Source organism: Podarcis filfolensis, assembly GCF_964270895.1.
Source record: "Podarcis filfolensis genome assembly, chromosome: 2".
NCBI lineage: Eukaryota > Metazoa > Chordata > Lepidosauria > Squamata > Lacertidae > Podarcis > Podarcis filfolensis.
The window spans coordinates 81344472-81362110 of NC_139605.1; the positions used below are offsets into that span (position 1 = coordinate 81344472).

Below are 17639 nucleotides of genomic sequence, written 5' to 3' on the forward strand. Positions count from 1 at the left end.
TTACTGATCCCTACCCCATCGTTTAATATGCACATTTAAGATAGGCACTCACCATGGGCATTGCTAACTGACCAATCACTGACCAATCACATCGGTTCTGTCCCCCTAACAAAATTTCTGGCTACGCCCATGGCACTCACCAAAGGCACATTAACTGCCGTACAAACCTTCAAATCTACAAGTGGCAGGACATGCAGACAAGGCGTCAAGGAAACACCGAGAAATAGTCACACACAGTGCTTCAGGGTTTCAAGTACTTTGGAACTGCAAGAAAGAGATGTCTGAAGCAATTTGGAAAGAACTGATTGAATTTTCATTCTGCAATGGAATTGAAATATAGCAAAAGGGACTGTGAAGTGATAGATGAAACCCAAAGCCCAGCTCTTCCCAGACTACAGTCCAACTTGTCCTTGCTCAGAAGCACAGCGTTCCCACACCTTGGCAGAGGCCCCTTTATGTGGTATAATTAGCCACAGCCTTGCAACACAATCAGATTGTTGGTTTCACTAATAGCCTGGAATTATGTCAATTTGGAGCCATTTCGGAAAGATCCGTGAGAGCAGGGGAAATGTTAATAAGGAGCCTGCACTGTTGCTAATGGACTACAGGGGGAAGGGCTGTGTGATGGCCCATCTACATCTGGGACTTGATAACATGCAGTGTTCTTGGTGGTGAAAACTAGAGGCACAGGCCCATCAGGTGACCTAGGAATCTCCCAATATGTTAATGAAGATTTCTGAATAAACAGAATCCTTGTACGGTGGTACCTTGGTTCTCAAACTTAATCTGTTCTGGAATTCTGTTCCAAAACCAAGGCGTGCTTTCCCATAGAAAGTAATGCAAAACGGATTAATCCATTCCAGACTTTTAAAAACAACCCCTAAAACAGCAGTTTAACATGAATTTTACTAACGAGACCATTGAGCCATAAAATGAAAGCAATAAACAATGTACTGCAGTCACATTATCAGTAGCTAAACTGGGTTCCACACTGTCAAAAAAACAAAACAAAGAAGCCACAAAAACACAAAATAAGTAGCAAAAGTAGACAGACGTCAGCGTAACACTCAAAACGGAGCACATTCGGCTTCCAAAAAAAGTTCGCAAACCGGAACATTTACTTCTGGGTTTGCAGTGTTTGGGTTCCAAGTTGTTTGAGTACCAAGGCGTTTGAGAACCACGGTACCACTGTATGAATCTTTCCCAGCAGAAGCACCACCTAGGAGAGGCTCAGTGAGAAGCACTACCTCGGAGAGGGGTGACCAACAAGGTGTTATCTGGATGTCCCATCATCCCTCACCATTGGTCACACTGCCTGGGACAGATGGGACTTGGAGTCCAACAGGCTCTGGAGTGCCCTGCATTAGCTACCCTATCTTAGAAAGCAAGGTTCACTTGAAAGTTGCCCCAGCCCAGGGTGGACTTCATTTGGCCTCAGTGAACCTCATGGAGAAGCGCTTTTAGCCAACCTTCAAGAAACAGAGGCGAGCAGCTGTGGATTGTATCCTGCAGACTTGGTTCCAAACCCTTTCACCAAGCAGCTAGAACCAGTTCACCACCAGAACATGGAACATTCCCCGTCCTCTTTCCAGACGAGTAACAATTGCTGCATGAAGATAAACATTTCCTCTCGGGGTGCCCAGTGCTCTGAACAAACAGAAATGACCACTGATCTAGTTGGTTGTAAAAAGGCACCAGAACCCAGCACCAGCCTCTCAGTTGCTGTTCCGATGCCATCTAATCTCCTGCGATTCCATCTTCGGGCTGCCAGTTCCAGCTCATTGATGCCCTTGCCTTCTGCAGATGAGCCCAGCAGTGTGTCTCCAAGCTACAAGTCCCCACCTACAATCTTCCTGACATCTCAGCCATGGCCTCGTTATAGTCCTGCGAGATCTGGCAGTGTCGAAGGGAGAAAAATATCCTCAGATAGCCTGTTATTAGGAGAGGACCATTACACTGCAGCAAGAAGCAGAAATGAATTTAATGAGATGGGGCTGTTGCTACAGCCTCAAAGACAGCTGTGCGGGATCCCACTTTTTAGGCTGCGTCTCCAGTCTGTGGGCACCAGATGACAGCGCTCTGCCACAGCCTCAGCTCCTTGGCTGACACGGACTCTTCTCTCCTTGATGTGCTAAAATCTCAGAAGGGGCACTTGATTCAGGAGGTCTTCAAGTTTCACATTTCAGACTTGGGTGTGCCCCTTTAGTTGCTTTGGTGGCAGCTGTATTTGGCCGGGTTTCTCCTTGACCGTTCTTGCTTTTTTTTTTTTTTTTAAATATTTTTATTTTTCCATATAAACACAATACAACAAACATAAACATACAAAAACAAAAACAAAACAAAAAAAAAAAACATGTATCATTTCATATCCTAATTTCATATCCTATCTTCCCCGACTTCCTCGTGCTTCCCCTTTCTGTATTCCAAATTCTTATCGATTGTTCAGCAAATCTTCCCTTATTTTAATTTAAATTTAGACTATTCTTCCTTATTTTCCTTGTCTTAACCATTGCTAATAGTAACCATTTACTTTCCAGTCCAACATCATTCTAACTTTCATTAACTTTATGATATTTCTTTAAATAGTCCTTGAATTTTTTCCATTCTTCTTGCGCTGCTTCTCTTCCCTGGTTTCGGATTCTGCTCGTCATTTCTGCCAAGCTTGACCGTTCTTGCTGATGTAAAAAGTTGAAGTACAGTATAAGAAGCTTCTGGGGCAACCGATGAAGAGGCAAAACCCAGTTTCCGTGGTCGAACACAAGAGGGTGCTGCTGAGACACTCTGGGAAACAAGGAGACGGGTGGGAGGAAAGCGTCTCTCCATATCAATTTTTTTATTTTATTTTTTAGTGAAAGCCTCCGCTTTGTGGTCTTCTTATTGAGAAATTACCACGTTTCCTATGGGAAATTGGAAGATGGGCGAAGATTTTCTTTATTTCACACACCAGGGCTGTTTTCCAATAATAAACTTGCAGACTTGGAAGACAATCAACGCTCTCCCTGCCCCCCATTCCTTCCACTTTAATAATTCTTGCTATATTCCTTTAATTTTGATGTTTTAAATGTGTAACTGAATCCCCGCTGAGCGCTCTCTGCACAATATTTAAAATATATATCACTAAGCGCCAACATGGAGGCTCACATTGCATAATGACGAACAGTCACCCATATTATCAGCACACACCATATACATCCAGCAGGGCAGGTCTTTGCCAGGGGCACATCCAGCACATGGGAAAGCTCATGGCTTCCTCCAAAGAATACTTTGTTTAGGGTGCTAAAAAGTGCACCTCAGTGGGGGTAAACCACAGTTCCCAATATTCTTTGCGGCAGGGGTGTGTGCTTTAAATCTATGGTGTGGGTGTGGCCATAGGGAACTGCTGCGTGTATGTGATCTCTGGGTATGAGGTGCCTTCCCCACCATTGCCCCAGCTTCATTTTACGTCAATTGGTTCTCCTTCCTCTGTTCCTGTGCTCTTCTTTGTGCCGTCTGAAACAGTATAGACAACAGACAAAAGGTATATATGGGGTGTTATCTCTGTGAGGAAATCTGCAGGAACTTCATGGGGTCCAGTCTTCTGTGTGCTTGTCTGTTTACTTATCCTCACAAGGAAGTGCCTCAGCCTGCTCTTTGAAGGGGGCAAACCTGCAAGTACAATGGTTCTCCTCATGTCACAAGAAACAGTCCCTTTCATGGGGGACTGAGGGCCAAAGAATCCTGTGATACTTTCTCAACAAGGTTTTCAATCAGCCAGTCAAACAAAAACCAAATAACAGAGGCTGCATCCGCACCATATATTTAAAGCCCATTGCTTCACTCAAAGAATCCTGGGAACTGTATTTCACTTCTCACAGAGCTACAATTCCTGGCCCCCTTCACAAGCTACAGTTGCCAGGATTCTTTGGGGGAAGCCGCATGCTTTAAATATGCTTCAAGTGTGCTTTAAATGTTGGGTGAGGTTGGTTACAGAGTCCCCGGTTCAAATATGACCCTTATCACGAACTCAGCAGGTAGTCTTCTGCAAAATACTATCTGTCATCCTCATCACTTTCTATAATGCAGGAATAATAATCCCAGCTTACTTTTCAAGGTTGCCCTAAGCCTTACTGAGATAATATATGTGAAGCATTGTCAGCCTTCCAAAATGCTATATAAATGCTAGGTCTTATTGTTAGTAGTAGTCATATATCTTGGGAAGTACCAGATATAGGCAGTACCTTAGGCCTCCTGAAGCCTAGAATGACCCTCCAGACATTAAACAGTACGTGTGCTTGGCTCGTGGTCATTGCTCCATACTTTGTTGACAGAAGTAACAGGCTGGGTTTTTGAAAATGGGCCAAGCACCATATGGTGGTGCTGCTGCTTCAATCTGGGCCAGGACCAATATTTTTCTTCCAGATTGCTGGCTCAGTGGATTTTTTCTAAGCAGGGTGCACCAGCTACTCAGTATACCTTGCATGTCCCTGAATTTGTTGTCAGCTTTGGAGGGCAACCAGGCTGCGATCCTATACCTGCTTACCTAGGACTTACTTCTGAGAAGACACACTTCGGATCATGCTGTCATTGTGAAGTGTGGTGCACCTCCTCTCCTCTCTCTTATATGCAGTTGTGAAGGCGATTTGGGGCAATGGTCTAGCATAAGGCAAATGAACATTAAAATGAAATTGCTATTTTATCGCTCACGGAGACATGAGACTGAGTTGCACGGAGCTTTGAGGCAATGCATCCGGCAGCTCTTAGATGCTCACCAAAAGGGTTCCATTAAGAAACGTAGCCCACTTTATGAGGTGTGGCACCTGTGCACATCACCCTACAAGAAGGCTGGGCTTGAGGGACATCTCCTTGGGGCAAAGAGAACCCGGAAAGGCAAGATGGTGCTCCTAAGGAGTCGGGTGGAGGGAGGGAGAACAAGGACTTGCACCGCCTGTCCCTTAATGCTGTGCTCTAGCCCCTAGGCCATCCCACCTTTTTCATCAGATAATAGCAGCAGTGACTTATTCCCCGTCTGACAGAAGATTGACCCTTTCAGCTCAGCCTCCCCGTGGGTTTAACTCCTTCCAAATAGCCCACAGCCAGGCTCGCTCCGTAGGCAGCGGGGGATGCCCCCCTCCCCTCTGCTATGCAGACGGGTGTGCGGGAATTGGCTGCACAGCTGCCTGGCAGGGAAGGAGCCAGCTCGTCTGGCATCGATTAGGTTTCATGTGAAGCTTTCAGACCCTGGGTAACTTCCCGGGGAGCTGGGAGGAAAGAAGGGGAGACCATGGTTCTTGGGGGGGTAGCTGGGGTTTAGGCTGGAGAGAATGCCAGAATTCGGGTGGGGGGGGGGAGGAATGGGGCAGGATAGGGCAGGGTGGGAAATACCCCGTGGAAGTGCCAGCTGACAAAGGAGGGAATTAGACCAGTCAAAACAGTTCAGGTGCCAGACCACAGAAGACCAAGTCCAGAGTGGGGACTTACTAGGAACAGGGGCAACGTACCACAATGATACCTGGCTCATTTTTGGTTTATTCCAGCATCTTTTGTAAGGGGTCGGGGCTTAGGCCTGGGTGGAACACACACACACCCCACACGCTCGGGCCCCCACACATTGGAAGCCCCTCTTACCACATGAAAACAGCCCTTCCTTTCAGAACTTAGAGGAAGGCAATCCATACATTCAGTGGCACTTCTTGCTATCTTTTAAGTCTAGCACTGAAAACAAATCCTGAGGCAGATTCCCGGCAAAAATGAAGTGCTCTTTAGTACCCTGGCCTGTCTTTGAGCCTGCTTAATTCATGATTTGGTGCCAGGCAGCTCTGTAGAACTCATGTATCTCCTAAAGCCTCCATTTTCAGCATCCGCCTGGTTTGTTACAACCTTTTTAATGAGGCAATTTATACAGTCCCTGCACAGCTGAGGGAAACCTCTCCTAATTTTCAGACCACAGAGCACCTCTTTATGTCAAACCCAGACAAGATGGCTTTGCCGTAGCTCCCTTTTCTCATTTACCCTTTCTCTTTGTTTCCTTTTGGGGGTTGGTTAAACTGTGGCAAGACGCTGCCACTGTTTTGTACTTTTCACTGAATAAGGTTGGTTGAAATATTTTGAATAGGGATTGGGAATTGCCCAGATTATTGCTGACTTTGGTTTTCTCCTCTTCCTCTCTCATAGGAACTTTCCAATCAGTTGAAAATGCATGAGTCTTTATATATATATATTTATATATTGCTATATCCATGCTACCTCTAGACCAGCTCTAGATCTTATCTTTATAAGCATAATTGTGATAGGGTTTCCATATTTCAAACAGTGAAAATCCAGACAGAAAAGTTTTTGAGGGTTTGTTTGGGCAAAGTTGTTGATGTGGGGGGAGGGGCAAAGGTTTTTTTTTAGTTTTGCCCAAAGCTGTTGTCATGAGCTGCCATATATCCAGATTTTCCCGGACATTTTGCCAATTTCCACACAGACACTGCTAGGGACAGCAGTATTCTGGATATGTCTGGGAAATTCCGGGTGTATGGCAACCCTACATTGTGAGAGGATGGCCATATTCCTCTTCTGTGTTTTACTTTGTTTTGAAAACATGAATGTGCCCCTCTGCTGGAAAGACACATTGCCAAAATAATTAATTAAATAATTTTTATTTATTTCCAATATTGAACGAATGAACAAGTTTACAACATGGTAAGGGCATCATGGGAAAGGCAAGAGGCACTAGAGATGACGCAAACTAGATTCCATAGACGCCCACCATGACATTTGAATAACCACCTTCCATGCAGCAGTTACAATCGAGTGGATGTGTTGGTTGGAAGTGGGGGGAAGCCATATTTTCATACTAATCAGACATTGACATTTGCATGCTGTGAATATGCATTTTGTCTGCAACAGAAGCACTACTTTTGAGGGAAGACATTTAGATCTCAGGCACCAAATGAGACTAACAACTGTCTATTTATTGAGCAAAATAAAGACTGGCTGGGATGACTATCATTCAGTTTGGATTGTTGTGTCTGTTTTGTTAGGAGATTGCTTGACCTCGGCAACTCTTGGGTTCCAAAGGATGACAGGCCAATTTGCATTCCACCTCTCCTCTGCCAGGAGTCTTTGGGTCACACAGGAGAGTTGACTGGCAATATCGGACCCTGTGCCCATGCCAGCTGCCAGCTGGCAGGGAATGGCCAGTGGAGACTGGGCAGATGCTTCAGCCACCCCCTTGTGGTCCCCATTCAATTTGTAGCTCCTTGGCAAGTGTGCAGATGTTTCTCTAAGCAATAATGTCACAGAAACCTTCAAACACCTGGATCCACAAGTGCACAAGGAGCTTCATGATCTGTTAGTCATTAGCAGTTCATCTCTTGGGCTGCCCTTCACATGGTTTAATATTGTGAAGTTGTTGGCATTTTCAAAAGGCTCCAATTTCTCAACTTAGAGGTGCTGATATCTTAAAGAAGGCTGCATTACAACATTGAAAATCTATTGACAACTCAAGCAACAGTTCTTGATCATTGACACTATGTGGGTCCTTGTGATAGTTTTTTCTCATGGCAACTGTGCTGTAACAACATTTCTTTACTACCAATCGACACAAACTGCCTCTAGTAGTTCCCTTCAATGAATGGTCCACTCTGTGGAAATGCAATAGTCTCGCCTAGATTATTTGACCTGTGGGTCCCCCCCCCCGACACCTGAACAGGGCCAAGAGCTCAAAACCAACTTTACAACTCAGTGGGACTTACTTCTGATTAAACCTGTTAATTATTAAACCAGCTAGCAAAGCTCAGTCTGTGCACCCACATTTTATTTTATGCTTCCTTTCCACAGTTCAAACCATGCTCAAGACAGCTTATAATATGAAAAAATACATAGCCGCAACATAACAAAAATAGTCCTAAACAATAAACCAAATAGCAAAAAAATACACAACCGTATTAAACGATTTCCATGTAAGCCACAAGGTCTAAAATAACAATGCATAAAACCAACAGCAATAACAGCAACCCCACCACCACCGACCCCCCCCAAACAACACCCCAGCCCATGTTGTTCCCTAGGATTCTCATACAAAGCATCTGAGCAGTTCATCTGAACTCAGCACCTCCAGTGCAGCACGTAAACCAATCACAATGCAATTAAAAATGTACATTTATTTCTAAATGTCCTGGAGATTCTAAGTGGAAACAAAGGAGACAACAGGAAGCAAAGACGTCATAAAGAGTGTATCTTTTCCAAGTATAATTGTATCTAAGTTTACTCCCATATTGATTTCAGTGGTAACTATTTCACCTTTGATTCATTTACATTTCCAATCCAATGTAATTACGCCTGATTTGCATTGCTTTCATCTTCCCTGCATTTCATGCCGGTAAAAGATGTTGCAGTTTACTAACACTCCATTGACCCTCACTATCTATTTTTACTGCAGTTGTGCAAATCTGTGTGGCTTCTTGTGGCAAGAAGATATCTTCATTAGATGATATTCCCATGGAAAAAGAAACCTCCTGGGGAATCACAAAATCTCCATAAGGCCCCAGAGCAGGTTACAGCAATTTAAGAATATTAAAAACAGTTTAGATGGCTCAGATGGCTTTAAAGGGGGCTTATTTTGACAAATTCACAGAGGGCATGGCTACTAGTCATCACAACTGCTCTGTATTACCTCAAGTATCAGAGGCAGTAGTCCTCTGAGCATCAGTGCTGCAGATCATGTGTGAGAGAACAATATTGCCCTCTTGTCCTATTTGTGAGCTTCCCATAAGGATCTCCACTTGGCCAGTGCTGGAAGCAGGACGATGGAATAGATGGGCATTTGGCTTGATCCAGCAGCTAGACTCTTCTTAAATTCTTAAATTAAAAACTTATTGTTGGCACACAGTTTATGACCAACAGAGCTGCTGGGTTTCCTATGGGTTTCCAGTTTCTGAAATCTGGTAGAGAAACCCTCTTAACAGCCCCATATCCACTTAGTGTGTGATATGTGTTAACATGAGAGAAGGTATTATCAATCACAGCACCCCATGGATTGCCTACTTGTCATCTTCAGAGATTTGGCTGGTGCCAACCCTGCTGGGCTTTTAGATGCCTATTGAAGGCCTATTTATGAAGATGATCATCCAAATGTCATAGACCAAATGGAGCAAACAGCACGCAGACCTAGTGGTGGGAGGAAAAAATCCTTAAATAAGAGACACGGGGGAATGATTAATGGACTTCAATGTCTGTACACTAATGCACAAAGCATGGGAAATAAACAAGATGAGCTTGAGCTCTTGGTACAGCAAACTAAATATGACATAATAGGCATCACTGAAACCTGGTGGGATAAGTCCCACGATTGGAATGTAATAATGGAGGGATACAATCTATTTCAGAGAAACAGACCAGACAAGAAAGGAGGAGGAGTGGCGTTATATGTCAGGGATGTGTATACCTGTGAAGAGATCCAAGATTTAGAACCTCAAAGCCAAAGTGAGAGCATTTGGGTCAAAATTAAGGGAGAGGAGAATAACAGTGACCTCATTGTGGGAGTTTACTATAGATCCCCAAGCCAAACGGAGGACATAGATGATGCCTTCCTGGAACAGATGGCCAAGCATGCAAAAGGAAGGGAGATAGTAGTAATGGGGGACTTCAATTACCCTGATATTTGTTGGATGTCAAACTCAGCCAAGAGCATAAGGTCAAACAGATTCCTCACTGGCCTTGCAGACAACTTCATTGTCCAGAAAGTGGGAGAAGCAACAAGAGGAACAGCCATTTTAGATCTGGTCCTAACCAATGTTGATGACCTGGTTAGTGGGGTAGAAGTGAAAGGATCATTAGGTGCGAGTGATCATGCTCTTCTGAAGTTTACTATACAGCGGAAAGGAGCAGCCAAGCATACTAGGACTCAATTTCTTGACTTTAAGAAAGCCGACTTCATAAAACTTAGGAAATGCTGGGTGAGATCCCATGGACAGTAATACTAAAAGCAAAGGGAGTTCATGATGGCTGGGAGTTTGTTAAGAGGGAGATAGTAAAAGCACAACTTCAGGCAATACCAATGAGACGGAAACATGGAAGGTGCCTAAAGAAGCCAGGGTGGCTATCTAAAGAACTTTTAACTGAGTTAAGATTAAAAAAGGATGTGTACAAAAAATGGAAAAGGGGGGAAACCACCAAAGAGGAATTCAAACAAATAGCCAGCACGTGTAGACACAAAGTCAGAAAAGCTAAAGCACAGAATGAACTCAGGCTTGCTAGAGAGGTTAAAAGCAACAAAAAAGGCTTTTATGGGTATGTTCGTAGCAAAAGGAAGAACAAAGAAACAGTGGGGTCACTCAGAGGAGAAGATGGTGAAATGCAAACAGGGGACACAGAAAGGGCTGAACTCCTCAATGCCTTCTTTGCCTCAGTCTTCTCCGATAAAGAAAACAATGCCCGACCTGAAGAATTTGGAGCAAATGATTCAGCAGAGGAAACACAGCCCAGAATAACTAAGGAGATAGTACAAGAATACTTGGCTAGTTTAGATGTATTCAAGTCTCCAGGGCCAGATGAACTGCATCCAAGAGTATTAAAAGAACTGGCAGATGTGATCTCAGAACCACTGTCATCTTTGAGAATTCCTGGAGAACAGGCGAAGTCCCGGCAGACTGGAGGAGGGCAAATGTTGTCCCTATTTTCAAAAAGGGGGAAAGAGAGGACCCAAATAATTACCGCCCAGTCAGTCTGACATCAATACCAGGGAAGATTCTGGAGCAGATCATTAAGCAAACACTCTGTGAGCACCTAGAAAGGAATGCTGTGATCACCAATAGTCAGCATGGATTTCTGAAAAATAAGTCATGTCAGACTAACCTGATCTCGTTTTTTGACAGAATTACAAGCCTGGTAGATGAAGGGAACGCAGTGGATGTAGCCTACCTTGATTTCAGCAAGGCATTTGACAAAGTGCCCCATGATATTCTTGTAAAGAAGTTGGTAAAATGCGGTCATGACTATGCTACCACTCAGTGGATTTGTAACTGGCTGACTGACCGAACCCAAAGGGTGCTCATCAATGGTTCCTCTTCATCCTGGAGAAGAGTGACTAGTGGGGTGCCACAGGGTTCTGTCTTGGGCCCAGTCTTATTCAACATCTTTATCAATGACTTGGATGATGGACTCAAGGGCATCCTGATCAAATTTGCTGATGACACCAAACTGGGAGGGGTGGCTAACACCCCAGAGGACAGGATCACACTTCAAAATGACCTTGACAGATTAGAGAACTGGGCAAAAACAAACAAAATGAATTTTAACAGGGAAAAATGTAAAGTATTGCACTTGGGCAAAAAAAATGAGAGGCACAAATACAAGATGGGTGAAACCTGGCTTGAGAGCAGTACATGTGAAAAGGATCTAGGAGTCTTGGTTGACCACAAACTTGACATGAGCCAACAGTGCGACGCAGCAGCTAAAAAAGCCAATGCAATTCTGGGCTGCATCAATAGGAGTATAGCATCTAGATCAAGGGAAGTAATAGTGCCACTGTATTCTGCTCTGGTCAGACCTCACCTGAAGTACTGTGTCCAGTGCTGGGCACCACAGTTCAAGAAGGACACTGACAAACTGGAACGTGTCCAGAGGAGGGCAACCAAAATGGTCAAAGGCCTGGAAACGATGCCTTATGAGGAACGGCTAAGGGAGCTGGGCATGTTTAGCCTGGAGAAGAGGAGGTTAAGGGGTGATATGATAGCCATGTTCAAATATATAAAAGGATGTCACATAGAGGAGGGAGAAAGGTTGTTTTCTGCTGCTCCAGAGAAGCGGACACGGAGCAATGGTTCCAAACTACAAGAAAGAAGATTCCACCTAAACATTAGGAAGAACTTCCTGACAGTAAGAGCTGTTCGACAGTGGAATTTGCTGCCAAGGAGTGTGGTGGAGTCTCCTTCTTTGGAGGTCTTTAAGCAGAGGCTTGACAACCATATGTCAGGAGTGCTCTGATGGTGTTTCCTGCTTGGCAGGGGGTTGGACTCGATGGCCCTTGTGGTCTCTTCCAACTCTATGATTCTATGATTCTATTTATCCAAGCCATTGGTTAAGATTGAAGATTGAGAAGCACCCAGTATTCTGCAGTTTTCCTGTGGTTAGTTTTAGATTGTCTGGGATTTTTAATGAAGAGTAGGTTAAAAGTGCTTGAAATAACCACCATTTAGGCTGCAGCTGATAGAAGCGAACTACTTGATAAATGGTCACTCAGGAGTCATTTCCTATACTGTATCTAGGATTGCAGCCTTAGTCCCTACTTGTAGGGTTTGTCCCCTACTGTGTCTAGTCCTACTGTGCAGAGCGGAGTCAGGTGAACTGCCCTATCTATTGCTGCCAGCGCAAGGATTAGCACGACAAGTTAAAACTCTAGTTTATGGATGATACCGAACTCCCAAAGCTTTCGTTTTCTACAGACATCCTTATCAGTGTCTAAAGCAACCCAGCTTATTTCTTCTCGTGGTTACTTCAGCGTTCAGGTTCTCCTAGGCTTCTATCAGCTAAATTGCAGTTGAAAACCAGAATAATTGAAATGAAAGCCTAGAAGGAACTTGCATTTATCGGGACTTCTAGACTTGCTCCTTGGTATGCATCAATTAAACAGCGAGATTGCTGGGAGGAAAATCTAACAGAAGTAGGCCAAAGTAATGCCAGAAGGACATTTACTGCCCTACGCTACTAAATAAGACCATCTATGCCTTTGGAGGGACAGTATTCAGAAAAGCCATACACCCAGAAACTCTTTGTATTTGTGGTGCTAATTGTACCGAAGATTTACCACTTAGCGCTGCAGCATCATTTTGATCAGAAAAGGCTTTCTTGAGCCAATTCTATGTTAAACCCTGTACTCGGAGAAAAATAAAGTTACAGTTGCACGGAACAGAGCGTACATTCTAATTGTTACAAACCGGTACCGACTCAACGTTGGGATTTAACAAACATTTTCACACACACCTGAAAAACATCCCCTTTGCCCTTTCTGGCAATTTTTCACACTCCTTTGCAAACGAATGTAAAACCTCTCCTTCGGTCCAAGCAGGATGTGCCCTTGGAGGAAATTCTAACATAAACCTCACAGAAGAGCAGTGTTGCATGGTTCAAGGAGGTGGTGTGGTATGCCGTATCACTAGGACAGATGAACACAAGCATATTCTTACCACAGGTAGTGGGTGCCCCTTGGTGTGTTCAGGCACTGCAAGACTTACTCAAGGGCAAAGAGGGTCCACTGGCAGAGAGGTCAACTGTAGATGGAGCCAGAGCCAATGGCAGGCAGAGTCAACTATTTCTGGTTGGGCCCCCATCCTCCTGCTTGCTGAATTCTATAATGGCAAGACTGAGAGTAAGGAGAAGCAAGGTGATAGCCAGTGCTACTTTTTAGGCAGGATCTAGGTAAGAAGGCAGGCAGGAAGGCAGGCAGGGATTGGCTAAGGGCAGAATGAGTTGGGTGGGGCAGTGCCCCATTTGCCCCAATAGAGCAACCTTCATTGGTCATGAGGAACTGCCCAATAAGGGAGCTCGAGTGAAGTTGCATGGGCTTTATGAACATAGTTACGTGTTTTGTTCATGGTGGATGTACTGAAGGAAGGGCAGAAATAAGTTGGTGAGGCTGGACTGATAAGGTATTTAGTGCTGGACCAGCTGCTGTGTGCTTTTGCTTCTGTGGCTTGTACCTGTACAACATTCCAGGAAAAGGTAAGAAGCAACATGGCAGGTTCAAGGGACATGGAGGCAAGGAAGCGGAAGTGCAGAATTCCAGGGCGATGTAGAAGGCAAATAAATGAATCCAACAGTTTCTCTAGTGGTGGGAGGTGGGCAAAGCCAAACCCGATTGATGACACTTTATAAACCAGCCCTAAGACAGGGGACTCGGCTATACAGCTGCAAATAAAATGTTTTAAGTGTGTTTTAAGTACAATATACAATGTGACACTAGATGGTGATGGCAAGCCGTACTGAAAATTCAATGTGTTTTAAAAAACGCTTTAAAAAAAGCATTTTCAGAATGGTTTTTATATGTGTGTAGATTCCACCAGGGTGATACGACAGATAACCCCACACATCACAGAGAAAATGTTTCAGTCTGCATCACAGAATTGTAGTCAGAAGAGACCCTAAGAGTGAGCTAGTCCAACCCCTGCAATGCAGGAATAAAGGAGGAGTGTTTTGTATAACATAATCGGATGTCCATCAACAATGTTGTAACCGATGTATTGCTTACGTATTGTATTTTTTGTGTAATAAAATGCAAAATGTGTGATAAAGCTGTAGTGCAGATGCAGTTAAAATATAATTTAGTTAGAGTGCAGCTCTGATCCATTCAAATCAGTGGCGGTTTCATCATTCACTCCAGCAAGATGTGGGTTGCTCTCCTTTTTTGACAAACAGTCCCCCCAGTCTTTTCCCGCATTTCCCCCCAAGGATGGGCCAAGTTCTATGATCCAGCGATTAAGTGGTTGATGGGTCTGGCTTTCCTCTCCGACTGTCATTCCATCTCATTTCTCTCTCCCCCCCCCTCCTCATTTATATATTCCTTTCTTCAAGAAACCTTGACTCTCAGCAGGAAAAAAATAGCAAAGCAAAAGCAGCATCCCCTCAGCAGAAGCGTTTAATGACAGCCTGCATTGTGCGTAATGAACCACCCTGCCTATCTTCCTACTTTGCCCATTTGTGCACACTCTTATTTGGGAGGGGGGAGCGGGGGAGGGGGGAGAACTACCAGGAATGGCAAGCCACAAATAATGTTTTTTTTTTTAAATCCTGAAATTCTGGGGGTGGGGGGAAGCAGAAATAGGTTTTTGGATGGCCCATAAACATATATTTTCTAGTTTTCTACTGCAACTTTACATAGAAAACATCAAAAACCAAGCAGGGGGAAAAAACCCTGAGAAAAAAACTCCTAAATTTTATCTATATGATGCTGGTGATTTCAGGCATCGTAAAATCTCAGTAGTTCCATGCACACATTGTATACATTGTTTATTATTATTATAACTATTAATATATATACCACATTATTATTGTTAGTTTATATACCATTTCCAATCAGTTTGCAAGTTCATAAACCAGTTGCACAAATGTTAAAATAGAAACACCCATAATTTAAACAAACAATAGAACAATACCATTACAACCATTAAAACCATGTGTAATTTCATCAGCTCCATTCTGGGCAAGTTGATCAGAGGCTATAGGCGCAGCAACTACTTATGGCGCTTGTTAAGACACTGTTGTGCCCTGCTAAAAGCACAAGAAGTGCCCAGGCAACTTTCTCCCAAGGATACCCCTGTGCTAACTGCTTGGCTTAGTCCAGTCTCATGATTATCCCCGCTGCCAGAATAGTAATTAACCTTTACACCCTTGGCAACGGTGTATTACATTGACAAGTGCCTGGAATGGACAGTATCCCATACAACCTAATTCCTTAATGCAGCAGTGTAAGGGGAAAATAATGCAGGAATGTGCATCATGTAGTATTGTGCAGTTCATATTAAAGGCTTATATACCTTCACTCTTGGGAACGGTGTATGTACGTTCTCAATGCACAGACATACACTCTTGCAGTGGCACATGCAAATGTGCATCTTGTGTTATGCTTTGTGCACATACTTCATTTGGTGCTTTGTAGATAGATTGTGTCAAGAGACAGCAAACAAAGAAACACTATATGGAAAATTACATATTCAAGAACATTTATTCCGTACATAAAACACTTTCTGACAAATAATTACTCTTACTTTGTACGCACAAAGTATAGCTCATCGCATATGTGCGTGTGCACACACACACACACACACCAAAATATGCCATTGCTGATCAATACAAGCACACGCACATAAAGAATAACTAGGATACATGTAGTTACAGATAAAATATTCAACTGTACAGGCATGGTATGCCCAGAGTACACAGGAATAAATGCACATGGTAAAATATAAAACACAGCTCTGCCAACAGATGCATATACCCTGGCTGTGTACTACATAGCTACTTCATCTCCCCTTCATCTCTCTCCACTCCAACGCAGTTGTCCCAGAAATGGTGAGGTGTAGATAAATATTTTATCTTTCTTTTTGTTTGACAGCTGAGTAGGAATTTGTCAAAGTTTGAATTTTAATGTGAAAAGAATATTCTGAAATGCATCTAATTTAAAGAGGCAGCTTCAGGTGTAGGTGGCAACAGAACCCAGGAGCTTAGATTCACAGGGGCTAAGCTACAATGTGTGTGTGTGTGTGTGTATTATACACTACACACACGCAAACACACACAGGTCAGTAGAACGCTTATCACGGATGTAACAGAACAGCCTACCATTTTCACTTTAAGAGAAACTGTCCCAAGCATACAATCTAGGAATTTATCCATTTATGCCCCAGAATAACCACACAGCAACAGGTGAGTCACTAGGAAAAATTCACATCCACTCAGTCAAGGCATGCAGTAGTTGCTACTTCATTGCAATAACATGAGTAAAGAGCAAAGCAGCTTCTCATCAAATGTACATTCAGTGACCACGTGCACGAAGATGAAATTAAATAGAGCAGCCCAAACCTTTTGAAGGGAAGAACAGCTTTGAAGAACACACAATGAAGAAATAACAACAACAAGCAATTATAATTAATTGATTGATTAATAAAAACTGCAAGTGATCAACGAACAGTTGGCGGGAGTGGGTAAAGCCAAGAATTCGCTCTGTTCTCAGGGAGAAACAGGCGGCTGGAATGCCTGCCTTACAATCTGTGTGAATTGTGAGGGACTGGTTGGAGGAACAAGGGGTGCTGAGCCAGGATCCCCAACTCTAGTCATTAAAGGGACATCCTCACTTTTTGCTTTTTCTGGGGCTGCAAGTGACCCATCAAGTGAGTGGTGGTAGAATCTACCAGATAGGAAAACACTGCAGGGCTGTTGCAGAGTAGTGGGGCAAGGAAGCGGGCGAGAGTCTCTTTCCTGAGCATTCCCACTTCTATACAATCCCTACCTGACTCTGCACAAAATAAAAAGGGCACTGCACTGCAACCTTCTGCCAAATAAGGAAGGAGATAGCATGCTAAAACCCAGGGGACTGAACCTGAGATTCACAGCATGTGATTCCATTCCTTGCAATGTACACCTGGTCATATTTTGCGGGAACACCTTTTATAATTTCCACTCTCGTGATGTTGGGATGGTGGCCTTGGTACAGAATTTTGCATTGCCTTGTTATGACCTTGTAAATCCACAGCTAAGCTTCTCAGGTCAGAATGATCATCTAGCTAAGAATCAGAGATCACAATTTAGTAGCAGTTTTTTGTTTTGTTTTTTTTTAAAAAGGTTGACGTGTGGAAGATACTTGTCTAAGGAAAATATTTGTACTAAGCTAATAACAGTTCCTTTGTTCTTTGAGACAAGAAGTTTGCCAGCTACAGCAGAAGCTAGAAAGCATAAAAACCCAGACTCTTCACTTGTGTACATGTTAAGTTCCCATAATGGGTCAAACAGGAGCTATAGGTGAAATTTTCACTGTGTGTGTATGTGTGAGTGAGTGAGTGAGTGAGTGAGTGAGTGAGTGACGGGACAGTGCTGGAAGTAAGGGGGTCACCTCCATGCTTCCCCATGCTTCAGTCTCTTGAGTCTGAATTTAAGGGATGGTGAGGCTATTATATGCTAAATTC

The 17639-nt window shown here is 43.6% G+C and overlaps 1 long non-coding RNA gene across 2 annotated transcripts in view; it reads left to right on the forward strand.

The window, feature by feature from the left end:
• The window catches only part of LOC310755202, a 96638-nt gene that overhangs the window by 6116 nt on the left and 72883 nt on the right, over nucleotides 1-17639 (forward strand). The window lies entirely within an intron of this gene.